A 12,491-nucleotide genomic window follows, 5' to 3' on the forward strand; every position below is an offset into this window, starting at 1 on the left:
GAGTGTGCAGCATGACAGAGGAGCTGACAGAGAGCAGAGCTATGACAGAACCCCCCCCTCAAGGTCCGGCTCCTGAAGGACCACCAGGCTGGAGAGGGTTCAGTCGATGAAAGTCTCTAATGAGGGTTTTGTCCAGAATATTGCGTGAGGGCACCCAGGAACGTTCCTCCAGGCTGTACCCCTGCCAGTCTACCAGATACTGGAGTCCTCTCCCCCACCTTCTGGAACGAAGAAGGCGTCGGACCGTGTAGGCTGGGCTCCCCTGAATGAGTCGGGCGGGTGGTGGGAGGTCGGTGGTGGGTCGAAAACGTGGCAGGACAAATGGCTTAAGTCTTGAGACATGAAATGTTGGATGAATGCGCATGGACCTGGGTAACTGTAAGCGAACAGAGACAGGATTGATTATTTTGGTAATCAGAAAAGGACCAATGAAACGTGGTGCTAGTTTCTTAGATTCCACACGGAGAGGAAGGTCCTTGGTGGAGAGCCACGCTTTCTGGCCCACCTTGTACAATGGTTGAGGCGTTCTCCTGCGGTTAGCCCCCCGAACGTACCTTTTGGTGGCCAAAATTAGGGCTCTCCTGGCTTTTCTCCAGACTCGCTGGCAATGTAAAATTGTGAGTCGTGCAGAGGGAACCCGAGCTTCTCTCCCCTGGACTGAAAAAACAGGGGGTTGGAATCCATAGACAACATGAAAGGGTGAAATACCTGATGTAGAGGATGGAAGAGAGTTGATTGCTTGTTCAATCCAAGGGAGGTTGGACGTCCATTTCCTCGGGTCCCCCTCGCAGAGGAGCCGAAGCTTGGTCTCCACCTCCTGGTTGGTACGCTCAGATTGTCCATCCGTTTGGGGATGAAAACCTGACGAGAGGCTGACCGAGATCCCTAGCAGGTTGCAAAACTCCCTCCAGAACTTGGAAATGAATTGGGGACCTCGGTCAGACACAATGTTCTGGGGGAGCCCATGGAGCCTGAAAACCTCCTTGGCCATGATAACGCTGAGCTCCTTGGAAGAAGGTAACTTGGGGAGAGGAACCAGGTGGACCATTTTAGAAAAACGGTCCACAATGGTCAATAACACTGAATTACCCTCAGAAGGGGGTAATCCAGTCACAAAGTCCATAGCAATATGTGACCATGGGCGTGAAGGAATTGGCAGGGGTCGTAGCAGCCCGACAGATGGGCGATTGGAAGACTTGGCACGATTGCATTCGGGACATGACTTGACAAAGTGCTTGGTGTCCTCCGTAAGCGTAGCCCACCAGAATCGGGCGCGAATGAGTTGGAGGGTCTTGGTGATTCCTGGGTGACAGAACAACTTTGATGAATGGCATAATTCAAGAACCTCTTTTACCTTTTGATTGGGGACAAACAGGCGCCCCCTAGGACAGGTGGGTGGACGTGGCTCGGAGAGTTGGACTTGTTGGAGATCGAGTTCTAATTGAGTCAAAGAAAGACGTACGGTCTCAGGCAGGATGAACTCGACCTCTTCTGAGGGCCCTTCCTTGACCTCAAAGACCCGGGACAGGGCATCCGGCTTGGCATTCTTGGGCCCGGGTCTGTAAGAGAGGGTGAAACTGAACCGAGAGAAAAACATAGCCCACCTGGCCTGACGGGGATTGAGTCTCTTTGCTGTGCGAAGGTACTCCAGGTTTTTATGGTCGGTCCATACCAAAAAGGACTTCTTCGCACCTTCCAGCCAGTGCCTCCATTCCTCCAGGGCCATCTTGACTGCCAAAAGCTCACGGTCTCCCACGTCGTAGTTTCTCTCAGCGGGGGAGAGTGCCCTGGAGAAGTAAGCACAGGGGTGGATCTTACCATCTGTGCTGCGCTGACTGAGGATGGCGCCCACCCCGGTGCTGGATGCATCAACCTCCACAATGAATTGTTTCTCGGGGTCTGGAGAGTGCAAGATTGGAGCAGAGGAAAACAATGTCTTGAGCTTCTGGAATGATTGGTTGGCAACGGAGTCCCAGATGAACTTGGTCTTAGATGAGGTGAGAAAATGAAGAGGAGCTGCAACTGAACTGTAGTTCTTAATGAACCTCCTATAAAAATTTGCAAAACCGAGAAACCTTTGCAGCTGTTTACGATCCTTGGGCTTAGGCCAATCCACCACCGCTGATACCTTCCCGGGTTCCATGGATACTTGACCTGGAGAGATGTTGAACCCAAGGAATGAGGTGGACACTTGGTGGAAAGCACACTTCTCTGCCTTGACAAACAAGTTGTTCTGTAAAAGGCGGGTTAAGACAGCTCTGACATGGCGACGGTGAGAAATGCTATCTTGTGAAAAGATAAGTATGTCATCAAGGTAAACAAAAGCGTAAATGTTAATCATGTCACGAAGGACATCATTAACCAGGGCTTGGAAAACGGCAGGAGCGTTGGTGAGGCCGAATGGCATAACAAGATATTCATAATGGCCATCTGCGGTATTAAAAGCCGTCTTCCATTCATCTCCCCGCCGTATCCTGACCAAATGGTAAGCGTTGCGAAGATCCAGTTTGGTGAATATCTTAGCATTTTGGATTATATCAAAAGCAGAGTTCATGAGGGGCAGAGGATACTTGTTCTTTATGGTTATTTTGTTAAGTTCTCTATAGTCAATGCATGGACGAAGTGACCCATCTTTCTTCCCTACAAAGAAAAAACCTGCACCAGCGGGGGATGCTGAAGGTCTAATGATACCAGCTTGGAGGGACTCTGTTATATATTTCCTCATGGACTCTTGCTCGGGACCAGACAAAGAATATAATCTACCCCGAGGGGGGGTAGAACCTGGGATCAGGTCAATACCACAATCGTATGGACGATGTGGCGGAAGGGACGTAGCTTTTGATTTATTAAAGACCTCTTTCAAATCATGGTACTCTTTAGGTACCTGACTTAGATTAGGATAGGTCTCCTCATTGGCTGTGACAAGGGCTGGTGAACTGGGTTGGCTCTGAATACATGTAGAATAACACTCATTAGCCCATCCTACAATCTCTTGGTTCCTCCAATCTATTTGGGGGTTGTGTTTGCGCAACCAAGTGGAACCTAAAACCACTGGGAGTTGGGGTGAATCAATAACAATGAATCTGATCAGTTCCGAATGGTTGTTGGCCGACACCATGGTGACTGGAACAGTTTCAAGACTAGATTGACTTAAAGGATGACCATCTAAAGCGAGGACCTTATGGTTGTTAGGTGATGGAACAATGGTCAGATCTATGGATTTGGCAAAGGTTTTATCAATGAATTCCGTGTTGGCCCCTGAATCAATAAAAGCTGAGACGATGACGGGTTGACCACCCTTTATTATGAACTTGACCTTGGACTTGGACATGATAGGTGGAGAGGACTTGATCTTATGACTAAGACTCAACAGGAGCCTCTCTTCTCCTGCTGAGCCTGGTCTTTTACTGGACAATGATGACAATCATGACCGCCTTGACCACAATAAAAACAGAGATGGTACCTCCTCCGACGTTCTCGTTCCTGGGTGGTCAGACGACTTCTTCCTAGTTGCATGGGTTCCGTAGCATACAGAGGATCCTGAGGGCTCTTGGTTTGTTCCGTTTTAGGTTCATGATCCACAAGGTGATGTCTGGTTCTGGACATGGCTGTGGCCTTGCCTCGACTCTGTTCACGGTCACGCTCACGCTCACGCAGGCGAAGGTCAACACGGGTGGCCACCTCCTCCAGCTGGCGTAGGGATGAGGGATAGTCCATTGTTGCCAGCACATCCTTAACATCTTCATTAAGCCCCCTGAAGAAGGCGTCAGTGAGTGCGTGTTCATCCCAATGACTGTCTGCTGAAACAGAGTGAAAGTGAATGATGTATTTGGTTACAGAATCCTTGCCTTGTTTAATATCAAAAATTCTTCGGGCTGCCTCTCTCTCAGGGAGGATGGGGTCAAAAACCCGACACAACTCTTTGGAAAATTCAGAAAAATTACGACATACCACGCCACCTTTTAACCATTCAGAAGTGCCCCACGTCTTGGCTCTTCCAGCGAGAAGTGAGACAGCATAAGCTACTTTAGCATGCTCAGTGGGAAAACATGAAGGTTGCAATTGAAATTGAATGTCACACTGAGTCAAAAATGGTCGACATTGCTCAGGCTCACCTCTGAAATGTTCAGGGGGGGCTAACCGTGGTTCTCTTGGTGCAGGAGTCAACAGGGTTTGGTTGATGACTTGGTTTGACTGTTGGGACAAAGCTTGAAGAGAAACAACCATTTCCTGAAGCCCTTTCTCAAGTTTACTAACAGCCCCTTCTACCTTAGAGCACCACTCTCGGGTTGGTGTTGGATCCATAATGGCCAGATTCTACTGTCATGAACCAGAGGCCGGATCGCAAACAACAACAACAACCACTGAGAGGGTTAAAAGATTTATTGTGAAATAAAGTAAAACTCTGGAGTAGGTCCGGTTCTGGGCTGGTTCCGATCTTCTGATTGGTAGTTCGTGATTGGGTAGTGTTGTAGTGGCGGGCTGCCAGTAGAAGTAGAACTGATGTTAAGGTCCACTGGAACGGAGTCCAACAGGCTTGCAACTAAAAGATAAAGGTTAGTAGATGCAGGGGGAAAAAGACTAATTGGGGAAATGAATCTGTGGGAATCAGATTCAGGGGTAAGGATAAGTCCGTGATACAGAATGAGCTTGACCTTTAATCCGTGATCCAAAAAACAGTCAGAAGGGAAAGGCAGAGTTCATACCGTGAAGTCAGTTGTTCAGCAGAAGTATCCGGTACGTGATCCAAAAAGAGAGTCAAAAAAACAAGAGCATGAGTCGGTACCTGATCAGATGAGCAAAAGCAGACGAGGGCTGAGGCAAAAGCGTGGTCGTGGTCAAGGCAAGGGTCATGAACGTGATGAGTCAATCAATGGAATGCTGGAAAGTCTACTGCTGATGAGACAGGATAGAGAATCTGGCCCAGACTGAGAGGAATGAGTGAGCTTAAGTACTGACTGGACCAGGTGGTGGAGCTGTGGGATAATGAACGGTGACAGGTGACATGAGTTGAGTGATTACTGAGTGTGCAGCATGACAGAGGAGCTGACAGAGAGCAGAGCTATGACACCTATCTGGCCTTTTTGGCCTGTGGGACCCCGGAAGCAGCTGATGGGTACAGGAAGTCCAAGCGACAAGTGGCTCGGGTGGTCGCTGAGACAAAAACTCGGGCATGGGAGGAGTTTGGAGAGGCCATGAAGAATGACTTCCGTACGGCTTTGAGGCGATTCTGGTCCACCATCCAGCATCTCAGGGGGAGAAAGCGGTATGCCACCAACACTATTTATAGTGGGAGTGGTGTGCTGCTGACCTCAACTCAGGATGTCATGGGTCAGTGGGCAGAATACTTTGAAGACCTCCTCAATCCCACCGGCACGTCTTTCACTTAGGAAGCGAAGCCTGGGGACTCTGGGTCGGGCCCTCCAATCTCTGGTGCTGAGGTCACCGAGGTGGTTATAAAGCTCCTCGGTGGCAGGGCTCCAGGGGTGGATGAGATTTGCCCGGAGTTCCTTAAGGCTCTGGATGTTGTAGGGTTGTGTTGGCTTATGCGACTCTGCAATATTAAAGTTCTAGAATTGCGCCGCTCAAGGTGGCTGCATGTTGGAGCAGCTCTGTTACTTTCATTTTGAGATTTTACTTTTGGAAACTTTAATTCCTCGTTTTCTGGATGTAAATCACTTTTTTTTTGGATGATTGTTTCCTCTGGTATCAGATGCTGTGCAGCCGGAAGGATTTTTACTGAAACTTTTTTGGTTTTGGACATTTGTTATTATGCGTAACCATGGCAACAAGGCAGTTTTCTTTAACAACAGCAGCTGATTAACATCTCAAAAGCTCAAATAATATCTCAACTATGGCCCCAACTCTCAAATGAGTTGAAAAGGATGTTCTGTGGACGCATTCTCATCTACCTGCCAGCTGTGCTCGAGTGCCTGATCTCTGAGATCCTGGAACTAGCAGGAAACACGGCTCACGACAGCGGATAGACAGGATCGTCCCTCAGCACCTACAGTTGACTGTCCACAGCTATGAGGAGCTCGGCAGACTGCTGGGAGGAGTGGCCATCTCTCTAGGAGGAGTTCTGCCCAGCATTCAAGTGGTCCTACAATCCAGGGGAACCGAGAGGCCAGCCGAGTCTGGGTGGACGGATCGAATGGCATCTGCAGCCAGTTTCTTAGGTTCCACTGTGGGATGGACCTTTACAAGAGATCCTTTCTGTCTGCAGCCATCAGTTTCTATAACATCTCTTAATGAAATGAGGATAACGAGTTACAACAACAAATAATTTCCCTTTGGGATTAATAAAGTATTATTGAATTGAATTGAATATTGCGTGGACATCGGGGGAAGTTCCCCTGGATTGTCAGACCAGGGTGGTGGTCCCCCTATTCAAAAAGGGGACCGTAGAGTGTGTTCCAACTACAGGGGGAATCACACTCTTAAGCCTCCCTGGTAAGGTCTATTCGGGGGTTCTGGAGAGGAGGGTCCGTCAGATAGTCGAACCTCGGACTCAGGAGGAGCAGTGCGGTTTTCGTCCTAGTCGTGGAACACTGGACCAGCTCTACACTCTCAGCAGGGTCCTAGAGGGTGCGTGGGAGTTGGCCCAACACGTGCTTTGTGGATTTGGAGAAGGCATTCGACCATGTCCCTCGGGGAGCCCTGTGGGGGGGGAACTCTGGGAGTATGGGGTATCGGGCTCTTTGATACGGGCCGTTATGTCCCTGTATGACCGGTGTCAGAGCCTGGTCCGCATTGCCGGCAGTAAGTCGGGCTTTTTCCTGGTGAGAGTTGGACTCCGCCAAGGTTGCCCTTTGTCACCGATTCTGTTCATAACTTTTATGGACAGAATTTCTAGGCGCAGGCAAGGTGTTGAGGGGATCCGTTTTGGTGGCCTTAGGATTGCATCTCTGCTTTTTGCAGATGATGTGGTCCTATTGGCTTCATCAGATTGTGATCTACAGCTTTCGTTGGAGCGGTTCGTAGCCATGTGCGACGCAGCCGGGATGAGGATCAGTTCCTCCAAATCCGAGGCCATGGTCTTGAGCCGTAAAAGGGTAGAGTGCGCTCTCTGGGTCAGGGAGGAGGTCCTGCCCCAAGTGGAGGAGTTCAAGTATCTTGGGGTCTTGTTCACGAATGAGGGAAAAATGGAGCGTGAGATCGATAGGCGGATAGGTGCTGCGTCTGCAGTGAAGTGGGCGCTGTACAGGTCTGTCGTGGTTAAGAGAGAGCTGAGTCAAAAGGTGAAGCTCTCAATTTACCAATCAATCTATGTTCCCACCCTCATCTATGGTCATGAGCTTTGGGTTGTGACCAAAAGAATGAGATCTCAGATACAAGCGGCCGAAATGAGTTTTCTCCACAGGGTGTCTGGGCTCTCCCTTAGAGATAGGGTGAGAAGCTCGATCATCTGGGAGAGACTCCGAGTATTGCTGCTGCTTTTCCACGTTGAGAGGAGCCAGTTGAGGTGGCTCGGGCATCTGTTTAGGATGCCTCCTGGACGCCTCCCTGGTGAGATGTTCTGGACACGTCCCACCGGGAGGAGGCCCAGAGGAAGACCCAGGACACGCTGGAGGGACTATGTTTCTCGGCTGGCCTGGAAATGCCTCAGGATTCCCCCGGAGGAGCTGGACCAAGTGGCTGGGGAGATGGAAGTCTGGGCCTCCCTACTTAGGCTGCTACCCCCGCGACCCGACCCTGGGTAAGTGGAAGAAAATGGATGGATGGATGGATGGTATCTGCGATCTCATTCTTTCAGTCACTATCCAGAGCTCATGACCATAGGTGAGGGTAGGAACGTAGACCGACCGGTAAACATAGAGCATTGCCTTACAGCTCAGCTCTCTTCACCACAACAGACTGGTACAGAGTCCGCAATACTGCAGATGCTGCACCAATCCATCTGTCAATCTCACACTCCATTCTTCCCTCACTCGTAAACAAAACCCTGAGATACTTGAACTCCTCCACTTGAGGCAGAACCTCACCCTTGACCTGAAGAGAGCAATCCACCCTTTTTCAGAACAAAATAATAAAATCATTAAATATGAACTATTGAACATTAGCCCTCTTTCTTCTAAATCCCTATTAGTTAATGATCTGTTAACTTATCATCATATTGATTTATTCAGTATGACAGAAACCTGGCTACAACAGGAGGACTTTGTAGTATAAATTAATCCATCCATTATCTTTTACCCGCTTATTCCATTTTGGGTCACAGGGGTCACCGGTGCCCATGTCCAGCATTCACTGTGCGAGGGGCGGTGTACACCATGGACAGGTCGCAAGTCCATCAAAGGGTCACATAAAGACAAACAAGACAAACAACCATCCACTCTCTCTCTCTCACGCCTAGGGACAATTTAGAGTTACCAATCAGCCTAACATGCATGTTTTTGGTCTGTGGGAGAAAACCGTAGTACCCGGAGAAAACCCACACATGCACAGAGAGAACATGCAAACTCCACCCAAAAAGGCCCCAGGACTGGGATTTGAACCAGGGACCTGCTTGCTGAGAGGCAGCAGCTCTACCAGTTGTGTCACTGTGCTGCCCCTTAAATTAATCCACTCCTGCTAATTATTTAAATTTTCATGTTCTTAGAACAAACGGTCTGTGATGATTTCTAGGCAGGAGACCCATTGGTGTCTTCCGGTAAGATGGCGCCTGTGTACATGGCTTGCAATCCACCTCTGCTGATGGTGTTCGTATTTTTGGTGTTTTTTTCATTTCTCATCTGTGACATCAACGCTCTGGTGGTGTATGAACAAAAACAACTTTTGGATCTTCGACTTTGTGGCACCAATGTCGCTTATTTTTATCAAAATGGGGGTAAACCTGGCCCCCCCCCCCCCCCCCGTCCCCCCGCTGTTGGCGGACGTGCCTGCTTACCTACAGCGAGGCGCGCACCTGCCTCCCCAGAGATGTCGCTCCAGATGCCGTGGAAAACGCGCTGGCCGGCTGGTGAAACAAAGCCCTACTTGCTGCCTCTGAAACATCCTCTCCAGCTGATGGTGAGCGTTTCCACCTCCGCTCCTGGCGCTGTACAGATCCTGTGGCGCGCTGTCTGGTCCCACTGTCGGGGTCCCATCATCACACTGGGCCCGTGCGCGGCTGGGTTTCCTGCCGGAGGCGCACGTCTAACTCTGCAAATCTGAGGCCGCTGGACTGGACACTGCAACCATCTCCTCCTGTGGTGGATTCTACAAGGATGGCCCTGATAAATGCCAGATCGCTGGCTAATAAAACTTTTATTTTGAACAACTTTTTCTGCTGCAACCGACTGGACTTTCTTTTCATCACTGAGACTTGGATCTGCCCTGGTGAGTTCAGTGTTTTTCTGGAATTACTACCTCCAGATTGTTCTTTTCTCAATGCTCCAAGGACAACTGGTCGTGGTGGAGGATTATTGGCTGTTTTTAAGAAACATTTGTACTGTAGACAGCTCCATGGTTCAGCTAATTATTCGAGTTTTGAACTGCTTTGTTGTGAGCTGGGCCGCACCAACCCAGTTCTGTGTGCTATTTTTTACAGACCCCCCGGATACCATAAACAGTTTTTAAATGAACTCTCTGACTTTCTAACTAGTGTTCTGCTCCAATATGATCGGGTTTTGATTTTAGGAGACTGTAATATCCACATGTGCTGCCCTGATAAACCATTAGCTCAGGACTTTCTAGACCTCATCCAGTCCTTTAACTTTGTGCAGAGTGTTGTTGGTCTGACTCACCAGCAGGGCCACATTCTAGACTTAGTTTTAACACATGGTTTGTCTGTTTCTGATTTAGAAATTGGTGACACTATTTGTTCCGACCACAAACCGGTTTTATTCAACACCTCATTGATTTGTGAACCTGCACCTCCCCCCACACCCAAGCCCTGTAGGATTTTTAACCCTTCCACCGCCACACTCTTCTCTTCCATCTTTACTGGTAATTCTGTTTCAGACTCTGAACTCTCTGCGGGTCTTACTACAAAGGAGTTGCTTTCTCAGCATCAGGAGGCGTGTGTACAGATCCTGGACTCAGTCGCCCCGTTAAAGCTCAGGAATCGAAAACGCACTCCCCACCCTTGGGTAAATGAGACTACACGAGAGGCAAGACGCCTGTGCAGAAGAGCTGAACGTCGATGGAAAAAAGATAAACTTCAGGTGCCTTTTGAGATGTTAAAAACATGTTGGAAAGCCTATCAGACCACCGTTAAACAGAAGAAAAACAAATATTTCTCAAAAATTATCAACTCAAACAGTCACAACCCCCGCGTTCTTTTCAACACCATTAACACCATTCTAAACGTGCCTCAGTCTGCCACCATTGAGGCCTCTGTCGACACCTGTAATATGTTTGTCAGGCATTTTGTTGAAAAGGTTGAGTCGATTAGGTCATCAATTCCACACTCCACAGCCAACCCTTCAGTTCTTGTCCCCTGCTCAGCAATCTTCAGTCACTTTGACCCCATCTCACTCTCATTTTTAAATGAGGTCGTTGGTCACATGAAACCCTCAGGCTCCCCTGCTGATCCCATCCCTGTTGCATTTTTTAAACAGGTTCTACCGTCAACTGGACCCTCTGTTCTTGCCATTATTAACAGCAGTTTGGCTACAGGTGTGGTCCTCGATGTTTTAAAACATGCAGTGGTAACTCCATTAATTAAAAAAACCCGGACTTGACCCTGCAGCTTGTTCAAACTTCAGGCCAATCACAAAACTTCCATTTCTTTCTAAAATCTTGGAGAAAATAGTTTTTAGTCAACTAACCATTTTTTTGAATGTAAATGGAATTTTTCAGTCAGGATTTAAACAACTGCACAGCACTGAGACAGCTTTAGTAGGGGTCTGTAATGACATTCTGCTAGCAAATGACTCTGGTCAGTCTGTGATCCTGGTACTCCTCGACCTTACCGCTGCATTTGACACTGTTGATCACAGCATCCTTATGTCACGGCTAGAACACTGGGTTGGGATTACAGGGGTGGCGCTAGAATGGTTCCGTTCGTATCTGGGTGACAGGAGTTTCTGTGTTAACTTCGACAATCATTTTTCTGCTTCTGTCCCTCTTTCCTGTGGGGTCCCACAAGGCTCCATTCTTGGACTCCTTCTGTTCTCATTGTATCTGCTCCCCTTGGGGTCAATCTTGAGGAAACATGGTATTTTGTTTCACTGTTACGCCAATGATTCTCAGATCTATCTGCCTTTAAAACCCAACAGTTCCTGCTCCATCCACCCTTTGCTAAAATGTTTTGATGACATCAAGACTTGGTTGGCTGCAAACTTCTTGAGTTTTAATGATCAGAAGACTGAGGTCATTGTGTTTAACCCAAGCTCTACCACTGTCACTGATCCTGTAAACCTGCACTCCCTGCAGCCTCATCTAAAGCAGTCGGTTACCAATCTCGGGGTAGTGTTAGACTCGGACTTTAAGTTTAATAAACAGATCAACTCTGTTCTACAAAAAAGCTTCTTTCAGCTAAGGCAAATAGCAAAGCTTAAGTCCATTCTGTCCAGATCTGACCTTGAAAAACTAGTCCATGCACTTATTACAACCCGGCTGGACTACTGTAACTCGCTTTATGTTGGGGTTAGTCAGGCTTCACTTTCACGTCTCCAGCTCGTACAAAATGCTGCAGCTCGGCTACTAACAGGAACTCACAGGTTTGAGCACATTACTCCGGTTCTGTCCTCTATTCACTGGCTTCCTGTACGTGTCAGAGTTGATTTTAAAATTCTCCTGCTGACATTCAAGTGCATTAACGGCCTTGCACCATCATATCTCTCTGACCTTCTTCATCCTTATACAGGTCCTTCTCAAAATTAGCATATTGTGATAAAGGTCATTATTTTCCATAATGTAATGATAAAAATGAAACTTTCATATATTTCAGATTCATTGCACACCAACTGAAATATTTCAGGTCTTTAATTGTTTTAATACTGATGATTGTGGCATACAGCTCATGAAAACCCAAAATGCCTGTCCCAAAAAATTAGCATATTTCATCCCACCAATGAAAGACAAGTGTTTTTAATACAAAAAACACCAACCTTCAAATAATCATGTTCAGTTATGCACTCAATACTTGGTCGGGAATCCTCTTGCATGAATGACTGCTTCATTGCGGCGTGGCATGGAGGCAATCAGCCTGTGGCACTGCTGAGGTGTTATGGAGGCCCAGGATGCTTCGATAGCGGCCTTAAGCTCATCCAGAGTGTTGGGTCTTGCGTCTCTCAACTTTCTCTTCACAATATCCCACAGGTTCTCTATGGGGTTCAGGTCAGGAGAGTTGGCAAGCCAATTGAGCACAGTAATACCATGGTCAGTAAACCATTTACCAGTGGTTTTGGCACTGTGAGCAGGTGCCAGGTCGTGCTGAAAAATGAAATCTTCATCTCCATAAAGCTTTTCAGCAGATGGAAGCATGAAGTGCTCCAAAATCTCCTGATAGCTAGCTGCATTGACCCTGCCCTTGATAAAACACAGTGGACCAACACCAGCAG

The sequence above is a fragment of the Nematolebias whitei genome, chromosome 6 (assembly GCF_014905685.2).
Source record: "Nematolebias whitei isolate Nwh7 chromosome 6, NemWhi1, whole genome shotgun sequence".
Taxonomy (NCBI): Eukaryota; Metazoa; Chordata; class Actinopteri; order Cyprinodontiformes; family Rivulidae; genus Nematolebias; species Nematolebias whitei.